General features: G+C 52.5%; 1 protein-coding gene, 2 non-coding genes and 1 pseudogene across 4 annotated transcripts in view; 2 read left to right on the top strand and 2 right to left on the bottom strand.

The window, feature by feature from the left end:
• LOC117870001 (zinc finger protein OZF-like) overlaps positions 1-26,432 on the top strand; it is an 876,360-nt gene that overhangs the window by 322,527 nt on the left and 527,401 nt on the right. The window lies entirely within an intron of this gene.
• Positions 3,145-3,309, top strand: LOC117870112 (annotated as a pseudogene).
• On the bottom strand, positions 16,853-16,934 carry TRNAS-AGA. The gene has a single exon. It is a non-coding gene; the product is annotated as a tRNA-Ser (tRNA).
• TRNAF-GAA lies at positions 18,407-18,479 on the bottom strand. Its single transcript has one exon. It is a non-coding gene; the product is annotated as a tRNA-Phe (tRNA).

Here is a 26,432-nt window from a genome sequence, read left to right as displayed (position 1 = left end):
TATAAGAAGAGATTAATAAGATTGGGACTTTTCAGCTTGGAAAAGAGACGACCAAAGGCGGATACGATGGAGGTCTATACAATCATGACTGGTGTGGAGAAAGTAAATAAGGAAGTGTTATTTTGGACTAGATGACCTCTTGAGGTCCCTTCCAACTCTGATATTCTATGATTCTATATTCTATTTACTCCTTCTCATAACACAAGATCTAGGGGTCACCAAATGAAATTACTAGGAAGCAGGTTTAAAACAAACAAAAGGAAGTATTTCTTCACACAACGCACAGTGAATCTGTGGAACTCTTTGCCAAAGGATGTTGTGAAGGCCAAGACTATGACAGGGTTCAGAAAAGAACTAGAGAAATTCATGGAGGATACGTCCATCAATGGTGCTTAGCCAGTGGTAGCCCTAGCTAACCTCTGTTTGCCAGAAGCTGGGAATGGGAGACAGGGGATCGATCACTTGATGATCACCTGTTCTGTTCAGTCCCTCTGGGGCACCTGGCATTGGCTGCTGTCAGAAAACAGGATACTGGGCTAAATGGACCTTTGGTCTGACTCAGTATGGCCGTTTTTACGTTCTTATCCCATAACCACTTAGTTTTCTTTAGAGCCTTTGGTGAGAGACCCTGTCAAAGGCTTTCTGAAAATCCCAGTTCGCTATATCGACTGAATCATTCTTATCCACATGCTTGTTGAGATGCTCAAAGACTTCTAGAAGACTGGTGAGGTATGAGTTCCCTTTACAAAAGCTGTGTTCACCCTTTCCCAATATAGCCTGTTTATCTGGGTGTCTGATCATTCTTTACTCTAGTTTCTACCAATTTTCCCATTACTGAAGTTAGGCTCAGTGGCCCGCAATTACCAGGGTCGCCCCTGGAGCCTATTTAAAAAATTGGCGTTACATTAGCTACCTGCCAGTTGTCTGCAACAGAGGCTTGCTTCAGTGGTAGCTTGCGTACTACGGCTAGTTGTTCTGCAATTTCAAATTTGAGTACCCTCAGAACTCGTGGTTGAAATGCCATCTGTTCCTGCTGACTTCTTCCTGTTTAATTGAACAATTTGTTCTAAAACCTCTTATGCTGGGATGGTACTTCAGATTTGTCACCCAATAAGGACCGCTCCGAGGTGGGACTCTCTCTCCTGTCCTCTGCAGTGAAGACCACTGCAGAGAATTCATGGAGTTTCTCTGCAATGGCCTTGTCTTCCTAGAGTGCTCCTTTGTCAGCTAGTGGCCCCACCGTCTCTTTGGCAGGCTGCCTGCTTCCGATGTACTTAAAAAACATTCTTATGGTTCGCTTTTGTGTGTTTCGCATGTTGCTTCTCAGATTCTTTCTTGGCCTGACTTGTTAGACTTGGACACTTAACAGGCCAGAGTTGTCCACTTTCCTATTATCCTCACTAGGATTTGATTTCCAAATTTTGAAGAATGACTTTTTGCCTCTAACGGCCTCCATTACTCTGCCGTTTACCGAGAGTGGGGCGTTCTTCTGGTCCTCCTCTTGTCGTTTCTGATTTAGGAGATACGTTTCATCTGAGCCTCTAATTGCGGCATTTTTAAACGGTCTGCATGCTGCTTGCAGGCACTTAATACGTGTGACGTCAGCTCCTTTTAATTTCCATCTAACCATCTGTACTTATGCCGATAGGTTGGCTTTAGATCTTTAATTTGATCGGTAGCTGAGAAGATGGTAAATTGGACAGAAACCCATTTGACAAACCTCTTCATTTCCTTGTTATTTCCTGACTTCTTTATTCATCGCCTTTTCCTTATTTCCCAGTAGATTGACTAGACACCAGATTTGGGTGCTAGCAGGGGGACCTGACGGGCTCCTGATTCTCTGATTTCTTTCGGAAGAAAGAACTTGAACTTGCCAGGACACAGTCAGATGCTGGATGCTCATGTAAATGTAACGCCTCGTGCTCAGCTTTAGTTCTGTTTCTTACCTCTTTTGGGAAATCGATCTTTGGTCTGACATGTAGGATCCCTGCATTAGGAGATGGCTAATTAATAAGACCATAACCCTTGGAAATCAAATGGAACCTGAAGTCCATAGAAAACCCTGAATTGCCCCTGGGGAGTGGAGTGCAAGTTGAGGAAGACTTCCCTGCACAGCTTCTCTCTCAATTCTCGCTTTCCTGTATTGAGCGCAGAAGTTGGGAATCAGCTCAGGGTAGGGTATACCATAGGTGTGCAGTGGTTAGACAAGAAACAGCAAGGAACTGGACTAGTATGGAGTGAAACTGTATCTTATGTGTGCCTGATGACTATGCGCGTGGGAGGGAGCAGAAAAGAGCATTGGGGCTGTGGTATAGCGCTTGCATACGCTTTCTTTGACCTGTTTTGCTGTAAGAGTTAACAGTGAGAGATTGCCAGTCACAGCTCAGTGGGTGGGTTTATGCAAATTAGGAGTGTACAGGGAAACCAGCGAGAGGAAGGAGGCTGAAAGACTTCTTCTCTGTCTTTGAACAGAATTGTGTGTTAATGGTTCTTGCTTTAAATTCTTCCATTGGAGTCATTTCGGGGAAGTGACCCTCACTTAGAGTTACCTAGTTATCAAAGTCTTGTGAATGGTGTTTGGTGCATGTCTGGGAGCTCGTTGTGCCAAGGTAGAAAGCAGTGGGGGCAGAGGGGGTGCATTGCGTCCGTGACTCTCCACTCCTTAGAGCTAAGATCAAACTGCTGAGGACCTGTGGGGTGGGCCGTCATTACGCACGGCTCATGAGATGCCTAATGGTCTCGGACACTATCTGTTGGTCCTGGGACATTTACATTGAGCACATCACCGGCTGCCGTCAATACCGAGAATGAGCTGGGGAGACCTCATGCACCCACACCCCCCCTGCTGGACTTTATCCCCTGAACCCACCAAACCTAACTGAATCCCACCACGTGAGGGTCACCCCATCCCCATTACCCAGCCCACTTACTTATACCCATGACTGTCTCTACTTCCTGTATGGGTGATAGACCCTCACCACTTATCGACTGTTTCCTGATCCCGCCCACCGGTTACCCACCCCTCATTGGGGACATTACAATCTGTATATATTATGTGTGCTGCCCAACCCCAAAACACCAACATACCCCTATACTCTGTATGTTACCCCCAATGACCAATAACTGACGCTTCAAATTTTCTGTATCGTTTATTTTTTAAATATTCTCTAATAAAATTTAAATCTGATATGCCCTTTATTTAAGGATTTTAAATTGATTTTTAAAACAGGGGAATGGAATAGGAACTTGCTTTGTCCACCCCATGCATTGACCTGGTATTGCAATATCTCCAGGAACCGTGCATCTCCTTTTGGGGAGAATCTTCTGATTACAAAAGCAGAAAGAGTTTCACTCTGAAGATGCTGATTTGGGAAGGTTTTCTTAAAGTAGTTGGAAAATCTAGACTCTTTAGTGTTTTGATTTCTTCATGACAACGTATTGTTAAAATTCCTCGGGAGTGTTTTCTGAGTATATAGATGTGAATTTCTTTGTCTTGGTACAGGATTGTTTTAAAAGCTAATCTTTCTGTTGTGAGTCTTTTCAACAATATGAGGGACGAATGTTTTCCAGACTGAGGCTATGTTGGGGAGATGGTTGGTTGGGTTTTGGGGTTTTTGTGTGTGTGTGTGTGGGGGAGATTGGTAATATTTGAGGTCACACCTCTATTAATAACTGCATGAGTTACATAGACTTCTCCCCACCCAGCCTACATTCCATGTATCTTGACTGAGCTGCCGCCCACCACCCCAGGGCAGAAGCCTGAATCCCGAGCCCCACCGCAGTTGGGAAGGTGGGGAACTCCCACTGGTTGCCTTCTCCTACAGCGTTTATGACTCCGGAAAGGGGTAGGGACCAACCCCTGCAGGCAGCCCCGGGGGGAGAGCCGCTGCTTTGCTGCCCCCGACTCCCCCTCAATCACACCCCAGGAGGCTGTGGCCACATGAAAAGCCCCTGGTGGCTGCATTTGAGAAATGCTGGGGCCTCACAGTAAACAAATCCCAGATTTGTTACACCGGGTACGTCTTTGCTACCCGCCGTATCGGCGGGTAGCAATTGATTTATCCGGGATCGATATATCGCGTCTCGTTAAGATGCGATATATCGATCCCCGAACATGCTCACTGTCGACTCCAGAACTCCACCAGAGCAAGTGGCGGTAGCGCAGTCAACGGGGGAGCCACGGCCGTCGATCCCGCACCGTGTGGACCCCAGGTAATTCGATCCAAGATACTTTTCGCGTAGCTGAAGTTGCGCATCTTGGATCGATCCCACCCCTAGTATAGACACCCTTCCCCACCCTGTGGATTTCCTGCCCCCTCCCACATCCAGACTAACCTTCCCGGCAGTGCCCACCTCCTCTGTATTTACTGCCCTTTCTCCCCGCAAAGGGAACCTGCCAGCAACTCCCTGATAATCCCTCCTCAACCGGCTCCACTGCAGCCATTTCCCTTCCCTGGCCCCTGGAAGGATGGACTGAGCTGGAACAAAACATGGATGTTACGGTGCAGCCTGTTAGGGCAAAAAGGGCAATTGGGGACATGTCAGAACAGGAAATAATTTCACAGCACAACTCCCCCAGGCTCTTTCCCTGCACATGGATGTTCTAGACTGTCCTGCACGTGACAGAAAAATTCACAACTAGGGCTGTCAATGAATCGCAGTTAACTTATGCAATTAACTTAAAAAAATCATGATTAATCTCAGTTTTAATCGCACTGTTAAACAATAGAAACCAATTGAAATTTATTATATGTTTGGATGTTTTTCTACATTTTCAAATATATTGATTTCAATTACAACATAGAATACAAAGTGTACAGCTCACTACACATTATTTTTATTACAAATATTTACACTGTAAAAATATAAAGTACTGTAGTGCGATCTCTTTATAATTAAAGTGCAACTTACAGATGTAGATTTTTTTTGTTGCATAACTTCACTCAAAAAGAAAACAATGTAAAATGTTAGAGCCTACAAGTCCAGTCAGTCCTACTTCTTGTTCAGCCAGTCGCTAAGACAAACAAGTTTGTTTACTGGAGATAATGCTGCCCGCGTCTTATATATGTCACCTGAAAGTGAGAACAGGCTTTCTCATGGCACTTTTGTAGCCAGCGTTGCAAGGTATTAACGTGCCGGATACGCTAACATCCGAATGCCTTCATACTTCAACCACCATTCCAGAGGACATGCTTCCATGCTGATGACGCTCGTGAAGAAAATAATGCGTTAATTTAATTTGTGACTGAAGACCTTGATGAAGAACTGTATGTCTCCTGCTCCATGGTTTTATCCGCATTCTGCCATATATTTCATTTTATGGCAGTCTTGGGTGATAACCCAGCACATGTTGTTCAATTTAAGAACACTTTTACTCCAAATTTGACAAAACGCAAAGAAGGCACCAGGTGAGATTTCTAGAGATAGCTACAGCACTCGACCCAAGGTTTAAGAATCTGAAGTGCCTTCCAAAATCTGAAAGGGACGAGGTGTGAAACATGTTGCCAGACGTTCTCAAAGAGCAGCACTCCGATGCAGACACTACAGACCCCGAACCACTAGACAGGAAAATCCATCTTCTCTTGGTGGCATCTGACTCAGATGATGAAAATGAATGTGGTTTGGATCGTTATCGAGCAGTACCCATCACTAGCATGGAAGCATGCCCCTGGCCTTTGTTGCCAGAAGCCGGGATGGGAGAATAGGGGCTGGATCTCTCCGTGGCCGCCTGGCCTGGTCATTCCCTCTGAAGCCCATAGCCAGGGCCAGCCTTAGGGGTGGGCGCCACCAGGCAATCGCCCAGGGGTACCATGGTCAAGGGCGGTGCTCTATGGTAGCAGAGAGGTGTGTGCTGCCGGTTTAAAGTCAGAAACTGCTCCTGGCAGGCAGGGGAGTGCTACTTGGGGTGGTGCCCACATTTCTCACTGCTCCCTCCCGGCATAGGAACACGGGGGAGGTAGGGGAAGAGAAGGGGGAGAGAGAGCGGTGATGAGCAGATACTGCTCCCCCCCAATGTTCCTCCATGCCCCCCTAGGGGGCTGTGAGGAGGGAGCAAGGAGCGACATCAGGGCTCCCTGCATCTTGGTCACCTTCCCCACCTGGGCTGGGTAAGGGGAGGGCAGAGAGCAGCAGCCCAGGTGGGGAAGGTGACTTGGATGCAGGAAGCCCTTATGTTGCTCCTTGCTCCTCCCTCACAGCCCCCTAGTGGTGTGCGGAGGAGCAGTGTTCGGGGGCGGCGGGGGGAGCGACCAGCAATGCCAGCTGCTCCATGCATCCAGGCCAGTTTCCCCACATGGGCACAGGAGGGGGGCAGGGGTAAGGGGTGCAGGAGGGGGCACAAGGTTGGGGGTGCAAGAGGGGGGCGCAGGGTTAAGGGTGTGGGGGAGGGCGCAGGGTTAGAAGCACAGGAGGGGGTGCAGGGGCTCTCCTGTGCCCCAACCCCACAGGAGATTGACCCACCTTTAAGGAACAAACCTCTATACTAAGGGCTGCAATATCCACTGGGGTGAGAAAAAACTCCGTCATCTCCTTGCTGCCCAGCCTGATACTGCTGAGAGTTTAGACTGTGCTTCTATAAAGGGAACATTGATCGGAAGTTTAATAGAGCATTTACCGGAGCAATTTAACTTCCGCTCACTATTCCCGGTGGAACTCTAATAGAGCGCTTACCGGGAGAACTTGAGTCCCACTGGGAACAGCGAGCAGAAGTTAAGTTCCCTGCTGTTCTATAACTGAAGGGATGGGGGGGGGCAACAGGGACTGGGGGCACTGAGAATGGGGGTGCCTGACAGGAGTTGGCCTGTGGGGTTCCCTGCTGCAGCTCTGCAGGCTGGAACCTGCACCTCCTGTGACACGCAAGGGCTGGTGCAGAACGTAGCAGGGCAGGGAGACGACATCTCCTCTAATGGCAGGGCCCTTTCACAGCAAGGGCAACACCTCCCCCTGGTACCACAGACCCCACCTGCTCCTCCTGCTTTCTCCTGACAACAGCACCACCCTTCCCAGCACTGCCTCATGGCAACTTCTGCTTCCCGACTCGCACCGGAAATGGGAAGTCTGGGCCGGGCCTGGCAGGAGCTGTCAGGGAATGGAGGCAGGAGACACGACCTCCCATGGTGCCGTGGGGCCCGCCCTGTCTGGTGGGAGGTGGAGGCAGCGGACACGACCACTCCATTGTTGCCATGGGGCCTGCCCTGGCTGGTAGGAGATGGGGGCAGCAGACACTACCACTCCTAGGGTTACCATACGTCCGTATTTCCCGTACACATCCGGCTTCTTGGTTCTTAAATCGCCTTCTGGGAGGAATTTCCAAAAAGCCGAACATGTCCGGGAAAATAGGGAGGCCTGGTAAGCCTAGAGTTACCTGCAGGAGCTGCCTGTCTGGGATGCTCACCTGGCTAAACGTGGAACCCGCTTCCCCCCGCTGTGTGTGGGGCGCTGTGGCTTTGATGGGCTCTGGCTGGCCAGGAAGTGATGTCATTCCTCTTCCGGCCGGGGGCACGGCGCTGTGGGAGCGGGAGCCAAGCGGGCCCTGTTGCTGTGCTGCTCCCCTGGCCCTGGGGCTTCCAAGCTGCTCTGCTGGGCTGCTCCGTGCGCTGTTGCCCCGAGCCGCTCTCCCCGTGAATACCCGCCACCCTGCCCGCAGCCAACCCACACCCCCCCTGCCCTGCCTCCAGCCAGCCCCGCACCCCCTGCCCGCAGCCAGCCAGCCCCACACACCCCCTGCCCTGCCTCCAGCCAGCCCCACCAGTGGCGTAGCCAGCTTCTAAGAGGAGGGGGAGCAAACATAAAAAAGGTGCCCCCCATGGCTGCTCCTCCGGCTGCTCCGCGCCCACCTTGGTTCCTCCTCCGGCCGCTCCGTGCCCCCCTTGGCTCCTCCTTTGGCTGCACCACATCTCCCCCCCATGGCTCCTCTGGCCCTGCCGTGCCACCCCAGTGGCCCCCCGCCTCGCTCCTCCGGCCGCTGCTGCGAGCCGCCATGCTGCATCCCCCCTCGCTCCTCCGGCCCCACTGTATCACCCAGAGGTAGCTGCATCTTAGCACCAAGACACCAATGGTCACTGCTCCAGTGGAGATGGTACACACAGGCCACTGCCCTACGTGGCCACCAGACGTCACAGACTGTACACTGTCTTAGCTGCCACCACAGGTTACTGCCACACGAGGTGAGGTACACACGGGCTACGACTCAAACTGGGTACCAGGGTCACTGCAGCAATGGCTGGAGGGATACATGCAGGGCACCTGGACTCCGCTAGGACATGGCACCAACTCCAGCCAGGCTGGATACCAGCAATTCGGGGCCGGAGCAGCTCCAGCTAGAGGCTGGGTGGAGGCAGGTGACCTCGGTCTCTGTGCTGAGCAGGCTGATTTGGCTGCGAGGAGGGACAAGGAACCCCCTGGCCAGGGTCTTGCTGCCCAAGGAGGGGGAGATCTGTGGCAGTCTTTGGAGTAGCTGGTTCAGCAGCCATGAGCCCGCACGCTTGTCCCTGCCTGAGCTCTCCGGGAGCACATTACGCACAGGTGTCCGCACTGGATGTAGGCACCAGTGTAACGACAGGGCCAGACTCTGCTGCGTGCTGCCTGCGAGAGACAGGGCAGAGTCAGACGGGCAGATGGGGGCAGGAGATGACAGGGCCAGCGGCCATGAGCTGAACCCATCACACTTCCCGCCTGGGACGTCACCGTCCGTCCCTGCAGCTCTCCTTCTGTCCCGCTGTCCGTCCAACCCTCAACCCCCATCCGCCCCCACTGTATGCCACACACCTCTTCATCCATCTGCCTCACACACTCACCTAGCTCCTCATGCATCCCGCTGGCCCTCTGATTGGCCGTGCAGAGCCCAGCACAAGGCGGCGTGGACAGGGCTGGATTAACCTTTTGTGGGCCCAGAGCCAAACGTATTTGTGGGCTCCCATGGGAATGGGGCATTGCACGAGGGGGGTTGATCCCCAGAGCGAGGGGCCAGCAAGGTGCAGGGAAAGGGGGGGGTCACAGTTCTGGTCCACGCAGCCCAGCACGAGGGCACTGTTAACAAACCCGCAGCCGCCAGACCCATACTGGGCCACCCAGCCCTTCACTGCCAGCGTGCTCTGCCATACCACCCCGTTATACCCAGCAAATCCCATGCCCAGTGCCCCCTCACTCAGAGATCTGGCCCTCAGATCCCTATGCCCAGCACCCCCCACTAGCGCTCCTTTCACAGCCCCCCCACACAACTGCCCAGCACCCCTTTTTCCTGAGGGAATTCAGCACCAAAAAATTAACAATTCTGTGCACTATTCTGTTCACTGCGGGGAGCTTCCCCCCACCAGCCCTGAACAGAATATCGCTGCCAGTCTCCAGTCCAGGGCTGATCCTTCACTTCCTCCCATGCAGCTCTCGGAGAAAGAGCTCCCTAGGCACCCTGAAGGGGAAAATCCACAAACAAATCTTCACTTTGCTCTCACACCTCTAGGGGCCCAGGCCAGCCCCGTATCAATCCCAGCCCATGTCAGGTTATGTCATAAACAGATAGTTAAGGGTTAATGCCTCTTTTACCTGTAAAGGGTTAAGAAGTTCATCTAGCCTAGCTGACACCTGACCAGAGGAACCAATGGGAGGACAAGATGGTTCAAAGGGAAGGAGGGAAATTCCCTTTGTCTGTTGAAAGAACGTGCAAAGGCTGAAATTTGTCTGTTGAGTTTTCACTTTGGACCAGAGTGGGAAAGCTCTAGAATTCAGCCTCTTATCAAGTAGTGAGTATTAGTGAAGGAAATAAATAGGTTTATGTTTATTTCTTTGTAACCTGTCTTGTGCAATTAGAGGAATAGTCAAATTGGGTATTTTGGGTATTTTTTTGTGTAACTAAGGGTTTGCCCAGGGGAACATCCTCTGTGTTTGGAATCTGTTGTCTGTGAGAGTAGCTGGTATGCTAAGCTCTCCCAGAGGGTTTTCTTTTACCTTTCTTTTCTTTAATTAAAAGCCTTTTTCTTAATACCTGATTGATTTTTCCTTGTTTTTAGATCCAAGGGGGTTGGATCTGGGTCCACCAGGAGTTGGTGGGAGGAAGGAGGGGGGATGGTTAATTTCTCCTTGTTCTAAGATCCAAGGGGTTTGGATCTGTATTCACCAGGGAATTGGTGAAGAGTCTCCCAAGGCTACCCAGGGAAGGGAATTAGTTTTGGGAGTGGTGGCAGCAGACCAGATCTAAGCTGGTAGTTAAGCTTAGAAGTTTCATGCAGGACCCCACATTTGTACCCTAAAGTTCAGAGTGGGGAAGCAGCCTTGACAGGTTAGGACTTCCTGCTGCTCCCTGCTGACAAACACTGACCTTGAGCTGCACTGGGTGGGGCTGTCCCATTTTGCAAGCACATACTTCCTGTTTCTGGGAAGGAAGAACTCAGGCCCTAGTGTTAACTCCCTGCTGCACCCTGCTCTGCACGGCGCCAGAGCCTCACCAGGCGGGAGCTCCTTTGCCAGCCACCCTGCGACAGGAGCAGGCTGTTTCCACAAGACACGGGGAGTTTGGAGCGACGGAGCAGAGGAAGAAATCTAGAGAGACCAGTGGGAGCCCCATGTCCTGAGCTAAGAGAGCTAGTGCCTGATAAAGAGCCTTCGTGGCGCAGAGCAGCCAGCAGTGGCAGTGGGAGGGACCAGGGGGCAGAGAGGAGCCCCGTGCCTGGCAGCAAGCAGTGGGTGAGAGGGAGGGGATAGAAGGGAGACAAGCCAGTGGGCAGGGGGGCCTCGGGGCGCAGCGCAAGTGGAGGGGGTTGGGCTGGGACCCCTTTGGAGCATGTTACAGCAATAAAGTCTCCCCAAACTCTCTAGGAAGATAGGGGGTGGGAGGAGCAACCCCTTTGGCCTGGCAGGCAGTACGCATCCTTCCCAGTAGGGCAGAGACCATGCCCATAGGCAGATAGACCCAGCCTAGCCCATAGCAGAGGAAGAAGATGCAGGCAACTGAACATGACAGGTGTTTATGGAAGGAGAGACAGAGTTTGAGTGTGAGTTGGCCAACGCAGTAGAGAAGAACAGAGAGAGAGAGAAACCTAGGAGGAAGGAAAGAAAGTCGGAACAGGGAGTCACCCTCATGGATCCAACCTTCTGCGAGGGAGCACACACCACTCCTGGCCAGAGAGATGATCAACCTCCGCAAACGGCAACATCATCTCCCTTGAAGCCACGGCTAGTCAGGAAACCCACACCCAAGTAATGGGACGTCCCTGCCTGGAGCCAGGGGGGCTGTGACCAGAGCCCTCCTCAAACCAGACACTGATCTCACCGACAGAGACAGCTACTCTTGTCCCAGCTGGGCAGGTCTTGCCTGGCATCAACAGGATTCACGCTGTCACTGCTCTCGCTCACTTTCCATCTCACCTCGGGGCTGGACTCCGTCCCTGCCACTTCTTTCCCCTTGGTATGAAACACAAGACAAGGGGAAAAGAAAAAGCAATGGTGGCGAGGCTCCTCTTCTCGCTACTCCCGCACCCCAGGGCCCTGGCTTCAACCCTCCTTCCGTTCTGCCATCACAGCTACAATTAGAAATCTGCACCCTGGGCTTACACCTGGTTGTCTCCCCAATCCTTGGCGTTGTCCAGCATGTCTCCCTCCACAGTAGTCACCTGGCCTCATCTTAGACTCTATCTTCATATTGCTCTTCTCCTTCCCAGAGCTCCTGCTCTGCTCCTCAGACCTGCCTTTCCTCAGTTCTGCAGGCAGAGGAGAAGGGACATCATGGGAACACACACGCCCCATTCCAGACACCACACAGCTGTGTGGCCTAGCGTTCAGAGTTAATATAGTTGCCCCTCCTCATAGACTCATAGACTTTAAGGTCAGAAGGAACCATTATGATCATCTAGTCTGACCTCCCGCATGATGCAGGCCACAAAAGCTGACCCAACCCCTTTCCCTTGACTCTGCTATTGAAGTCCCCAAATCCTGTGATTTAAAGACTTCAAGTTGCAGAGTATCCTCTAGCTAGGGACCCCCGCCCCATGCTGCGGAGGAAGGCGAAAAACCTCCAGGGCCTCTGCCAATCTACCCTGGAGGAAAATTCCTTCCCGACCCCAAATATGGTGATCAGTAGAACCCCGAGCATGTAGGCAAGATTCTCCTCTTGGGGCTGTGCAGCCTGGTGGCACGTTGGGGAGCTGGGCCAGCACCCAGGGATGGATGGCGGCCAGGGCAGGGGTCCCGGGTCCTAGCCCAGGGCCTTGTCAATGGTGAGTGTGTTTGCCTCTGGGTCAATAGGGATCCAAACAAAACATGCTGACGTCACTCAGGACAATGGCTAATCCCCCCGGGCTACTTCCTATGAGATGTCTGGAGGCCCTGGACTGGGGGTCTCCGGACTCCCGGCCTGGGTAACTCCCAGAGACTCCAATCTCCCTTGCACGTCTGCAGGTGCCTGGGGATGCGCCTGGGTCTCGGCGCCTCGGGGCTCTGCGGTCAGGGGCTTCAGCAGCTTCTGGGCTGGAGCCTGCAATGGGCATCCTCCATTTTTGGCGTCTGCCTAGACTGAGCTGAGCTGCTCCCTTTCACATGGTGCTGCAGTTGTAGCATGTCCAGCAGGGCTGCGGGTGGGGCCTTGTCTTCCTCTGCCTAGACTATGGGGTTAACTCCTCCCAATCCATTGCGTGGCTGGTACAGCCCGGCACATACTGCGCTGCCCCTTCCGTCTCCTCCTTCCCATGCAACAGCTGCTTTGCCGTCTCACAAGAGATGTGATGAGTGGGGGCCTCAATCGGCTCCTGTTCGCCTCTAGAGTCTGTCAGAGGGAGAAAGGGCAGGAACACAAATTAGAACAAAATCTGGAAGGCTGAACATCTGGAGCAGGGCAGTTTCCCACGGCACATCGCCCCACTTTGCTAATGCTCATTCGCAACTTCCCTGAGAGCCGGCATTTCTTAACAAGAGCACCCAACCCTCCAACCTCTGCTACCCTGGGGGCTGGCAATGGCTAAAAGGAGTCTGGGAGAATTTCTCCTCTCTCCGCATGGCTCTGATGACGGAGGGAATCACATGGGAGAAGCTGTGTGAATGTCAGGCTCTATGGAGTGGGGGTGGGACGTCAGACGTGCACTTTGCCCCCTGAGAAGAGGTCAGTACAATACTCAGATTGTTCCCCTAGGCTCAGCTCTGGTTCTCGGAGGTCCTGAAAACCCTGTCCCACAAATCTCTGCCCACATTTCTGAAAGGACAGAGTCAAAAAGCCACCTGCCCTGTCAGCGGGACAAACCTGGAATCGTGTCCGACTTCCTGGTTCTCTCAGTCGTCTGAGGTGGCTTGGGGCAACCCCTTCTGGACATCCATGAGACAACCGGCCATCAGATCAACCCGTTCCTTTCAATGGGGTTGAGCTGGGGGACGAGTGGGGACTGAGAACGTTTCCCTGGGCAGACCAGACTTGGCCTGACGGGCAGGGTCCGGACCAGGCGAGGCAACCGCAGGAACCATTGTGGGGGAAAGGATTGGACACGCCGAGACAAGGACCCGGCCATCAGGCAAGCCGCCTGGGGTTCGCCGTCCCCGGCCGCAGCAAGGGGCTGCTCCCCACCGCCGACAGGATCGGGCCCCGGGACGTCCGAAATATTTTTCTTTTCCTTTCTCATGACCTGCACCTCAACCCTCAGCCCAGATCTCCCTCCCAGACCCCACACCCCCACTGGCACCCCAGCACTCTGCCCCAGCCTGGAGCCCCCCCGCCCCCAAAATCCCCCCCAGAGCCTGCACCCCTCACTCCCTCCTGCACCCCAATCCTCTGCACCAGCCCAGAGCCCCCTCCTGCACCCAAATGCCTCCCGAGCCTGCACCCCTCACTCCTCCTGTACCCCAACACTCTGCCCCAGCTGAGAGCCCCCTCCTGCACCAAAATTCTCCCCCAGAGCCTGTACCCCTCAGCCCCCCTGCACCCCAATCCTCTGCACTAGTCCATGCCCCCTCCTGCACCAAATTACCCCCCAGAGCCTGTACCCCTCACTCCCTCCTGCACCCCAACACTGCTGCAGATGCACAGGCAGCTAGGTAGCATCTTAGTATCAGTAAGTATGTGTCTCTGTGGTGTAATGGGCCAGCACGTTTGGCTGTTAATCAAAAGGTTGGTGGTTTGAGCCCAGCCAGGGATGGTAATAACCCTCTGTTACTTCTGGGAGCCTCAAAGGTCCCCTTTTGCCACCTCAAAAATGTCTCCCGTGTCCTCAGTGATTTCAGCTGGTGGCCCGAAGAGGAGCTGGATGCGACTCAGAAACCCATCTCCCAGCAGCCATGCCAGGGGCTCGGGCTTAATCCTCAAGGCCGAGTGTGAAACCTTCAGCTGGGCATGATTCGCTCCCTTCCCGCCTCTGCCCAAGGGGCAAGGGAGAAACGGACGAGACACACCGGCTCGAAGACGCCTCCCTCCCACTTCCCTGTAGGCTGCACACAGCTCTTGGTCTGCCTCATGCCTCGTCAGGGAAGCGTGGCCATGCTGCCCAAGCCTGAGCCACGTCCGCAGCCTGGCCTGCCCCGGCTGACGGAGCGCAGAGCCACGCGAGTCAATGGCAGGGTGAGTCGGGGCTGTGTAACCTGCTCTCCTGGGGCTCCGGGGCTGGGGAAGCTGGGGCTGCGCCACCCATTCTGGGACTGGGAGGGAGGTCGGGGGTACAATGGGGTTGGGGCACTAGCCTGGGGCGGGAGCTGGCCACTGCGATGGGGGGGGGCCTCTGGGCTCCAGTGGGGTTTGCGGAAGGGGCGGGGCCTCAGGCAGAAGGGGCGGGGCAGAGGGTTAGTATCCCCCAGCTGGCAGTTCACACCCCGCCCATGGTGGTGCAATGAAAGAGGCTGCCCAGTCTGCACTTGCAGTGAGGTTCCCCCACTACGTGGCCACGAAAAGGCTGCAGGAGACAGGCAGGTGGCAGCAGGGGAAGTGGCGACACAGGAGCTCTCAGCACCAGGGTGAAGGACAATACCGTGGAGCAGCAGCGACGCAGAGTGAACAGGGCAAACCGAGAGCCAGTTGAGGGAGTGGTGGCAGCAGAAGCTGAGATATCGCTTGATGCCTTCCCCTCCCTCCCTCACCCCTGGGGCTTTGCTGCCCAAGGGGTGTGGGGGTTGGGGGAAGGAGAGCGGAGGGATCTGTTAAAGGAACATTGGATTGGCCTGTCACACTACAAGGTGAGAAACTGAGGCGAAGGACACTGCCCAGCGTACTCTGGGGTGGGGGATTTGCTTATGGTCATAGATTTGATTTTGTGATTGTAGATTTGAGTTAACTGCGATTAATCGACTGCCCTAATTTTTACTATATTAATTAAACCCATAACTTTATTTACGCAAGCCTAAAAATTAGTGTCACTTAATTTTTCTCTCTCCTAGCAAGAATGAACTGAAGTTTGTGACTTTCTGGAAAGTGCAGAGAGATTAAATGTGGGGAATTCAATCTCTGTGTTTGTGAGTTGATGTTTTCCTCGCACCGTTCATTGCACACACTGAAATACTAAGAGAGATCTAAGGGCTGATGTACTCTGGACCCTTAACTGGCGTAGTGACATCTCTCCGGGTGTGAAAAGCCACCCTCCTAACCAATGTAGTTCAGCTGACCGTAGCCCTGGCATAGATAGTGCTGGGTGGATGGAAGACTTCTTCTGTCAATCTGGCTACTACAGTGATGGGAAAACCCCTCCAATCACTGTAGTAACTGTCTACTCCAAAGTGCTACGGCTATCTCACCTTCAGGTGTTATGTAGAGGGATCTTTGGCATATTTTTGCCACCTTAATAACTATCTCCTCAACTTTATTTACTCAAATTTAAAAATTGGTGTCACCTGATTTTTGCATCTCCCTGTGAAAATACAGCTGACCTGGGTGGCTTTCTACAGGGTGTCATGATGTTAATGTTGGGGAATTCAATCTCTGTACTTGTGGGGGGTGTTGCTTCTTTACAGCTGACTCAGAGTTTCCAGCCTCGGGCTGCCCCTGCCTCACTGCCAGGCACACCGGGCTGTTAGCTGCACCCACTGTCCTTGCCAGGGCCCTGCTGAACCCTGGGGGGCTGCACTGCAGTGCTGGGGTGACTCGGCAGGGGGAGAAGCTGCTTTGGAGCAATGTAGAGCAGATGCAGGAAGGAGCCGGGGTCACTAGTCACATTCTGAACTGCCCAATATTCCACATTTGGGAATGGCCGAGAACAATTCTAAGGGGAAGGTGAATGCAGAGCAGTGACACTGGAGGTGCCCAGACCTCCACTGGGGGCGGTGTGGAAATTCATAATGGGAAGAGCGTTTGCGAAATTAGTCCTCACTGACAAGATTTGTCTCTGTTCTTATTTCACCTTATGGTGTTATTCAGAGGGATCAGTACAGATTTTCACTCTATTAATTAAACACTTAACTTTATTTAACCAAGCCAAAAACTTAGCTTCTCTTATTTTTTTTCCTGTCCTAGCAAGAATGAATTGAATTTTGTGACATTCTGGAAAGTGCAGAGAGATTAAATGTGGGGAATTCAGTCTCTGTGTTTGTGAGCTGATGTTTTCCTCGCACAGGTCAGTGCCTGCATTGAAATACCAAGAGGGATCTAAGGGCTGGTGTATGCTGGGCACTTAACTGGCAGAGCGACATCTCTCAGGGTGTGAAAAATCCCTCCCCCCCGCCAAACCAGTATAGTTAAGGTGACCTAAGCCCTGGTTAGATAGTGCTAAATAAAAGGAAGAATTGTTCTGTCAATGCAGCTATTACAGGGATGGGAAAACCCCTCCAGACTGTCTACTCCAAAGTGCTATAGCAGTGTTTTAAGTGTAGACAGAGTGAAACTAGATCTCGCTCCAGTTCACACTGTGAATGCTCAGGCACTAAAACTACAATAATAATAGTAACAACAGCCCAGGACTTCCGTAGTTGGCAGGATTTGAACCTGCGCGGGGCAACCCCAATGGATTTCTAGTCCATCGCCTTAACCACTCGGCCACAACTACTTGATATATGGTTGTTTTACTACATGATGATTCTGTTCTCACAGAATTGTCACTTTAGCTTGTTTGCTCAGACCAGCTTCCCCAGCACACTCACGGCTGTGCATCAGTGTAAGTGTGTCCTTGGCTGAACAGCGAGAATTCCTGCCCATTTCCCTTCCGGCTGGAGCAGGATGAGAGTGTGTTTGTGTTAATGACATTGCTGTAGATCGTTCTTCATTCCCCACTCTGACAATTCAGACAGTCCCTTTCCCAGTCAAATCTCCAGCACATCATTCCAATAGGAGGGGGCAGGATTTCTCTGGGGCACTGAAATATTTCAGGGGGTTAGTGTGTGAACTCAGCCGTGCATTCCACCCTTGATGTTTCATGGACTAACAACAGCAGCAGAAAGAAAGAGCCGANTGGATATCAGGAAAAACTATTTCACTAGGAGGGTGGTGAAACACTGGAATGCGTTACCTAGGGAGGTGGTGGAGTCTCCTTCCTTGGAGGTTTTTAAGGCCCGGCTTGACAAAGCCCTGGCTGGGATGATTTAGCTGGGAATTGGTCCTGCTTTGAGCAGGGGGTTGGACTAGATGACCTCTTGAGGTCCCTTCCAACTCTGATATTCTATGATTCTATGCAGATGAGGCTAGGGGAGTTGTCTCTGCTCTCCATTTTGTATGCTAATGAAGATGTCTTAATCTTGTGACCCTTGTCAGGAGGGGTCGAGGTGTGTCTCCCAGCGCCCTTCATTGCTCTCTACAAGTCTTTTCTCTGATAGGTTTTGGTTTAAGCAGAGGCTGGGGGGCGGTGTCTTTCATGATTCAGACAGGCTGGATACTGCACCCTGGTTCCCCAAGAACACAGAGCTGACTGGTACCACACGGAGCACAAAGTCCACCAGTAATTAGCTCCCTAGTCAGAACTCCACCACCTCTGTACTCGCACTGTGAATGTGAAGAACAAGAGTCCAACCCCATCATTCTTCCCTGGCCTGGAGGACCAGAAAGACGGGTCCTTCCTCCAATCACCCTTTGCCCATCGAGCTACCCTAAAGCCATTAATGTGCATTTCCTGAACACCCACCATGTCCAAGTCCAGCTGCTCCAAGGCACTGAACATCAAGCACCTCCTCCTGGGCCCCCAAATCTCTGCCACACTGCACATGAACGCTTTTACAGATGCCCCTTCCCCAGTACTGCCCTCACTCAGCTGTGCAGAGGAGCTTTCGTCCGCAGTCCCTGCCCCCTCTGGCACCATCTCCGAGGGCTGCTCTGCCTCACTCTCTTCCTGCCATATTGGCTTGACCAATAAGTCCTGTGGAAGAGACAGCTCCTGTCATTGTTAAAGGTCAGGTGGGCCAACTAGGGGCAGAAGCCCATGCTCTGTTGTCCTACTGGGGAGCTCAAGTTCAGGGACTTGTGTCAGGTAAAGGTGCAGCTGCGCTCCCAGAAAACAAGCCACCCCTGCACAAAGACGGATGAAAAGGCTGCTGAAGTCCGGGATTGAACCAGAGACCTTTAGATCTTCAGTCTAACGCTCTCCCAACTGAGCTACTTCAGCAGCTGTATAGCACTTTTTGGCCTGCTGCTGCTTCTCTGTCGGGAGATTTTTGTCAGCTGTTAGGTATAAAGAAGTAAGAAATGTTGGTGTTGTTTAATATGTTCAATTAGTTGTTTTAATAATGTATTTCTAAAGTAATGATAAGTGAATCACTAGCTTTAATAGAATTTAATATGGAGTATATCAACTGTGACCTTTGGACTCCATCCTTGTAAGCAAACTTGTTTACAACGTAGACATTGGAGTCCTCTGGCTCAAACCGGACAGAACCAGTTTTTCCTGCCAAAAAGACGTTATAAGAGCCTGCTCAATGCCTGCATGGGGCTGTCCATTCCAGCCGCAGCGCGTGCACGGTTGGGTCTTTCTAACACTCCAGAGCTAGAGGGAAGAACATCATCTATCCTGCAGTGAGGTTGAGGAAGGAGAGGCCTGTCATCACTATCCCCATCACAGCGAACTGAATCCATTTTACCTGTGGAGGGTCCCTCTTCCCAGAGGGTCTCCTCACCTGCGACGAAATCCAGCAGTCGTCGGGACTCCCAGTGGTCCTCCTCGAAAGCTCTAAATCAGCCGGAGAATAGAAGGTCCCGGGCTTCGCACCTGCATGCTGTGTCCACTGCACCTCAATCATAGGAAAGGTTTCTGTACTGGGGTTTCTTTTATTATTTTCTAAATGCCAGGGGAGGTTTTGTGGGTCTGAGCTTCAAGCTCCTAAAGTCAGTCACTGAATCACTGTATGGTTAAGTTTGTGTTTCTTCCCCCACCCCACCCATTTGCCCCAGTTTTCTGTACCTTTGCCCTTAATATACTTCCCCTTGTTTGCACCATATTACCTTGTCTCTCTTTATTTTTATTATATCACACAGGGTATGCTAAATCCACCAGTGACAGACATGGAACGGAGCCAAGTCTGCTCTTCTGAGAAAAGGGGCTTTCCTTTTCTATCTTTCCCCCTACCATTTTTTCTAGTATTTTCTCTCTGAAGCGTTACCTTACTTCCCTTGGGGTAACACAGCCGTGGCACACAAAAAGGACGTGAGCGGCCCATGAAGGCAAAACTCGCTTTTGCCTGCCTTGCTCAGCCTGACTTGCTTCCTCACCCCATTCCTGCCTTAGTTCCTGGGTTACCTGGTGGTGGAAGGGAACTGAGGGCCAGTAGCGCGGGGAGGAAGTTGAGCTGGACCCTTGAGCTAGACTAGACCCTGGCAGTGAGAGTCTGGCCACCACTTGCTGCCCCACCCTGTTGTCCTGGCTCCCCCCTCCCCCCGGACGTCATTTAGGGAGGGAAGTGCGGCTTCTGCCTCCCCTCCCCGATTTTCACACCGCAGAGGAGTGCGAACAGGAAAACGAACGGCTGCTCCACACTCCCACGGGAGGAACTGGATGCCCTTAGCTGTGGTGAGTAAGAAGTGTCTGTTGGCTGACAGGGCCTGTCCCCGAGGAGCTGGAACAGCAGCTGCCGCCAGGGCCAGCTTTATGACCCGCGGGGCCTGATCGGAATACTCGGTAGTGGTCCGGGGCTTCGGCAGCACTTTGGCAGCGGGGGGTCCACTCCAGGTTTTCCGCAGCACCGAAGGACCCCCCGCTGCCGAAATGCCGCTGAAGACCCCCGGAGCGGGGACCCCTTAAGCACGGGTGCAGAGCCCTCTTCGGCATGGGGCCCTATTCCGGGGAATCAGGTGAATCAACTTAAAGCCGGCCCTGGCTGCTGCCTCCCCCTCGGCTCCAGGCTGTGGGAAATGCTCATTGCCTGGCTGCATGGGCGGATGCTGCTCCGTGCTCTGGAGAGCGTCTGTATTGGTCTGTCCACCCCCCGCCTTCACTGAGCCAGTCTGGTAAGGTCCCAAGTGCCCCCTCCGGCTTGGCAGCTGAGAGTCTGTGCAGACATCAACTCCCCTGCCAGCCCCCACAGCCAGCAGCAGCACTAGCCCCCACAGCACTACAGGGGCACTTAATGAACTTCCTGTGGGGAAATCGCTCCTTGTCGTCCAGCTGCTAGAATGAGAGCCAGGAGAGAGCAGTGTCTGGCTCACCTTGGAGAGAAGAGACCTGATGAGTGCTGATCTCCTGCAGTCTCCCCCGCAATGCTGGTCAGTTTTATTGTCACTGCAATAGTCAGTGCTTCCCTTCAGGGCCGTCCCTAGAGGGGTGCAGGGCCCAGGACAGATCCCCCCCTTCCCGACCTAGGCCCTGCCCCCACTCCACCCCTTCCCTCAAACCCCCACCCCTGTCCCGTCTCTTCCCGCCCTGAACCATTCCTCTCCCTCCCCCACCTCTTCCTGTCCCCGCTCCTCTCCCCCAGCACCTCCTGCACACCACTGAACAGCTGGTCACTGGCAGGCGGGAGGCACTGAAGGGGAAGAGCAGGAGCTTGGGCAGAGGCGGGAAGGGAGTGAAACGTGTCCGTCTGAAGGTTTTTTTCTCGGCCTTGAGGATTAAGCCTGAACCCCCGGCATGGCTAGGTCAGGGTTGTCCCGGGCTCTGTGCGGGGAGGGCTCAGCTGGGAGAAGGGGCAGACTAGGGGAGTTTGTCTCTGATAGATAAGGGCTTTGTCAGCGGGAAGCTGTAGGTCACATGCTGGGGGTTGCAGTGGGGTTTGAGCTGGGGCAGCAGGGGAGCAACGTGTGTGTGTGTGTGGGGGGGAGTCACTTGGTAAAAATGAAACTGCCAAGCCTCTCCCTCTGCTGGAGCAAAAGCCTCTTTTATCTCAACTCCCCGCCATGAAAATCTCCACCCCTCCCTCGGTGCTGAGAGACCCCCCCTCACTGCCATGGAGATTTGTAATTTTTCTAACTCTTCCTTGGCCTTGTCCAGTTTTCCCAGACAAATTATCAGGGACATTTCAAATGAGAAAAACAAACCAAACCAAATGAAAACCAGAGAAACCCCCACCCCACACAGTTTGGGTCTGAATTTTTCTACTGATATTTGGAGACAATAAAACTCATCCGTCTGCTGGCCAGAAACCAAAGCTGGACCTCCCCGGCTGTATCTGTGACTTCTGCTACCGAACCACCAACATGTTAACTTCTCTTGGGAGACATTTTGCTGCACAACACTGCTGCTATTCCAGTTATTGCCTCCAGGAAACATTTTCCTTAGCCTGGTTCCGTGTGTCACTGGCTTCTCTAGCAAAGGTCAGTCCCTGGCCCTGTGGTCCAGATGTCCTCATTCACATCAAGCTTCAAGTTCAGATTTCCCATTCCCGCTCTGTGGGAGGGGAGACTTTTCAAAGCGCTCTCTGTGCGACTGCACATGGCTAAGCAAAGAGAACAAACCCCAGATCCCCCCTGTGCTTTGGGAGCCAGGTTTGCTGTGTGAATTCTGGATTTCAGATCACTTCACGCCTGGGCATTGTGATTATTTACCAGTTTCTCTACTATGGGGGTGGTGCTAGTTTCATGGCTGTGATGGCCAAGTGCTTAAGGTGTTGGACTTGAAATGCAATAGGGTTCTTCTGCACAGATTTGAATCCTGCTCACACCGAGGCCTGTGTTTTAGCCAGTCTCTAACCCGGGCAATACCTCTCTACAACCCCCTAAGACACTCTCAATTCTCTCCCCATCTCCAGTAAATCCTGTTCTGTTCCTTTCATAGAGATGCCTGGGACGCCCAATCGCCTGCCCCAGCAACCCAGATTCACCTACTCCCCCCCCACCCAAACTCCCTCCCAGAGACTTAAGCAGGTGAAGGCGGAGTTTAGTCAGGTGGGGGCGGAGTTGAGGGCGGGCTCTGGGCCTCACCAAAATTTCTACAAACCTGACACCCCTAAAAGGCAATAGCACAAGCTTACCACCATGCCTAGGTGGGCTCCAATCACCATCCTTTCGGTTAACAGTTGAACACGCTGACCCTTTACGCCACAGAGACACACAGATACAAGTCTGCTGTTACCAAGGGTGCTGCCTAGCAGCCTGCACATCTGTTTGCCAGCGTGAGAGCTCACAAGGAGCTAGTCTGGATGCTGGAGACTGGGTGCTGGGTGCTGTGCGTGAAGAACCAGCAGAGTAGCGCAGTGGCAGTGTGCTGGGCCCATAACCCAGAAATCAATGGATTAAAGCAATCCTCTTCCAGGATTTCCTTGTTTCTTTTTGCTCTGGCCCTTCAAGCGAGGAGACGACCAGCAGAGCGCCAAGAGCCTAGGCCATGAGGCAAGAGGTGGCTGAGGCGGCGGCCTGCCAGGGAGCTCCCCGGCACCTCTGGCTGCCTGGGCTGAAGGCAAGAGGCAGGCCTGGGCGTGGTGAGGGCCTCCTGTCCCGGCCTGAGGCAGCAGTGCTTCCTCGTCCCCTTTTCCCACCCACACCGGCAGGCGGCTGCTGCGGGAGAACACGAGGGAGGCTCTCGGGACGCCAGGCAGCTCTGTGTGGCTGTCAGGAGAAAGAGCCGAGGCTCCCGACTCGACCTGCCATTGACTCGCGTGGCTCTGCGCTCCGTCAGCCGGGGCGGGCCAGGCTGCGGACGTGACTCAGGCTTGGGCAGCATGGCCACGCTTTCCTGATGAGGTATAACCCTGGGTGTCAGGTCGCTGTGCAGCTTTGATCTAGAGCTCTGATCCCAACAACCGACCAGCAGCCCACAGCCTTCCCCTGGATATGCCCCACCTGGTTACTCCTTACAGGCTGACCTTACTCCCCTTCCAGCCCCAGATTTACCCCCTAATCGTCCTACTGCCACTCAGAGCCACAGACGTGGAGGTGCTGATGGAGGGAGGGGGGACTCTAGGGTGGGGTTCTTCTCTAAAGACGGCTGGCGGAAAGGTGGTGCTCAGCTCTGTCAGTGATCTGCCCAGTTGCCTCGCTGCCAGGGGATGCAGACATTGCTGTAAGGCGATTAAAGGGGGGTATTTGGCTTCCAAGCAAATATGAGGAATGTGCAATTATGAGAGGGAATTTGCATCCCTCTGTCAGTTAAATGTCAGTGGCCTAATGGATAAGGCATTGGCTTCCTAAGCCAGGGATTGTGGGTTCAAGTCCCATCTGGGGTAAAAAACCTCCTCTTTTCTTGTATAAAGTACTGGATCTTGGAAACAATCCCCCAGGAACAGCACTTGACAAATGTTTTCTAAACCCATCAGTAGCAAACCGTTCATACTAGTGTTTGTCTGTGAATAGAGTGAAGGGGAGTGTTTTTTCTGACATGTCAATGAGTGAAACAGACAGAAAGAGCAAGGCTGTTCTGAAAGAGAATAACAAAGAGTCTGGTGGCACCTTAAAGACTAACAGATTTATTTGGGCATAAGCTTTCGTGAGTAAAAACCTCACTTGCATCCGAAGAAGTGAGGTTTTTACTCACGAAAGCTTATGCCCAAATAAATCTGTTAGTCTTTAAGGTGCCACCAGACTCTTTGTTGTTTTTGTAGATACAGACTAACACTGCTACCCCCTGATACCTGAAAGAGAATGGATCTGTCTGGAGACAAAGCAGACCTTGGGAATGAGTAACAGTGCGAAAAGAAGAGGTTCAAATGTGTTAGTTGTTAGGTTGATCTGGCAAATTTAAAGAAAATGCCAATGCTCGTAGACTGATGCAGGCACTGGATGTTTCTGATCTTTTACTGAGAGTTCATTGAGAAATATTTTCCTTAATGATGTTATGGAACATTGGGTGGGCTATGAAGGCACCATTCTTCCTGCTTTCGCCATTCAAGACAACATAGCTCCATGGCATGGGGCCAATGCGCACCTTCCAGTCAACTGCTAGAGAAGACAACACAGACAGGGATGGCAGCAGGGGAGACTGGAGCTCCACGAAGATGGTGGTACCAGGTCTCATCAACGGGGAAGTGGCCACCCCAGCATGCACAAGGGTGAGCCAGCGAGTGTGGTGTGTCCTTCAGCGTGCCCCTACTCACTGCAAATGATGGTGGAGGGCAGTTACTGAGTTAGGTTGGTCTGGCAAATTTAGAGCTTAGCTACACTTGCAGATGTAGAGCGCTGGGAGTTAAACCAGCCTTCGGCGAGCGCAGCACAGAAAATGCTGCCGTGTGTTCACACTGTCAGCTGCAAGCGCACTGGAGTGGCCACGTTAGCAGCTCTTGCAATGCCACAAAGAGCAATGCATTGTGGTAGCTATCCCAGTGTGCAAGTGGCTGCAACGTGCTTTTTAAACAGGGGGCAGGGGTGGAGTGTGAGAGGGAGTGTGTTGTGTTACGTGGGGGGAGAGACAGTGTGTTTGGGGGGCTGAGAGTGTGTCAGCATGCTGTCTTGTGTGTTCAGACAGCAGCAGACCCCCCTGTCTCACACACACGCACAACAGCAGCATTCCACATTGATGGTTGCTTTGTCCCGGAGCAGATAAGCAGCCTGTTGTCAGAAACGGAGCTTTGAAAGGGGATATCCGCATGCCTGCAGCCGAGTTCAAAACAATGACCAGAGTGGGCACTTGACTTCAAGGGATTATGGGACGTCTCTGGGGGCCAGTCACAGTGCAGTAATGCAACTCGTCGTCCACACTGACGCCCGGGCGTTTCAGTGGGGCGCAGCGGTCTTTATGCTTCTCGTGGAGGTGGATTACCCGGAGCGCTCCAGCTGCAGAGTCCAGGCGCTCCATGTGCCTTTGCAGTGTGGACACCTCAGGAGTTCGGGCGCCCGGGGCTGCTTTAATGTGCTTTAACTTGCAAGTGTAGCCAAGCCCCTAGACTGTGTCACTTTGTGACTTACTTCCTTGTGCTATTGTAACAAATACAGTAGACGTGCAATGGTCAGAAATCCCACCAGCATAGAAGTATATTGAAGGGAAACTCTAAGGAAATTAAGCGTTTAAATGATCCGCCACATGTCCTGCGTCCACTAAAATGAATCCAACCCACAGGTCACATGGGCAGAAGTATCGGTGTCACGATGCTCCATTGTTAGCACAGTAAATGAAGCGGCAAAATAAATGATGTTTAAATGACCTCACTCTATTTTTTACAATCCTGTATTAAGAGGTAATAGATACAGATGTGCACCCGGCAGGGTCGTTTATGTTTCCATCCCCCACCACTGTCAAGTTTTAGCAAATTAGGACAAGTCAGCAAATAAGAACAACCTCCGGTATCAGTAACTGCTACAGGTAGCAAAGTCCTACAGGTAGCAGTTTCTGGCAATACACCTGTGCAGCTCTGCTCCCCGGCTCTTCTTGGGCTCCTGTTCTCTCCTTAGCTTGGCCCCACTCTGGCCCAGGTAGTTCCAGCTCACATGGAGGATGGGACCCCCTGGCCTGGTGACTCCCTCATTAGACTGCCTGGCCTGTCAGTCCGGCTAACTTGGAGCTTTGGCTGCTCCCCATTGCCCCTGGGGACTGTCAGTCTCAGGGTCCTGATTTCCCATTGACCCTTCCCCCTTCTATTGGAACTGGGAACTAACCAACCAAAAAGCCCCACTAAGTTTTAGTATCAGAGGGGTAGCCGTGTTAGTCTGAATCTGTAAAAAGCAACAGAGGGTCCTGTGGCACCTTTAAGACTAACAGAGGTATTGGGAGCATAAGCTTTCGTGGGTAAGAACCTCACTTCTTCAGATGCAAGTAATGGAAATCTCCAGAGGCAGGTATAAATCAGTATGGAGATAACGAGGTTAGTTCAATCAGGGAGGGTGAGGTGCTCTGCTAGCAGTTGAGGTGTGAACACCAAGGGAGGAGAAACTGCTTCTGTAGTTGGATAGCCATTCACAGTCTTTGTTTAATCCTGGTCTGATGGTGTCAAATTTGCAAATGAACTGGAGCTCAGCAGTTTCTCTTTGGAGTCTGGTCCTGAAGTTTTTTTGCTGTAAGATGGCTACCTTTACATCTGCTATTGTGTGGCCAGGGAGGTTGAAGTGTTCTCCTACAGGTTTTTGTATATTGCCATTCCTGATATCTGACTTGTGTCCATTTATCCTCTTGCGTAGTGACTGTCCAGTTTGGCCAATGTACATAGCAGAGGGGCATTGCTGGCACATGATGGCATATATAACATTGGTGGACGTGCAGGTGAAT

Source organism: Trachemys scripta, chromosome 25 (genome assembly GCF_013100865.1).
Source record: "Trachemys scripta elegans isolate TJP31775 chromosome 25, CAS_Tse_1.0, whole genome shotgun sequence".
Lineage (NCBI taxonomy): Eukaryota > Metazoa > Chordata > Testudines > Emydidae > Trachemys > Trachemys scripta.
This window is presented reverse-complemented; position numbering and strand designations above follow the sequence as displayed.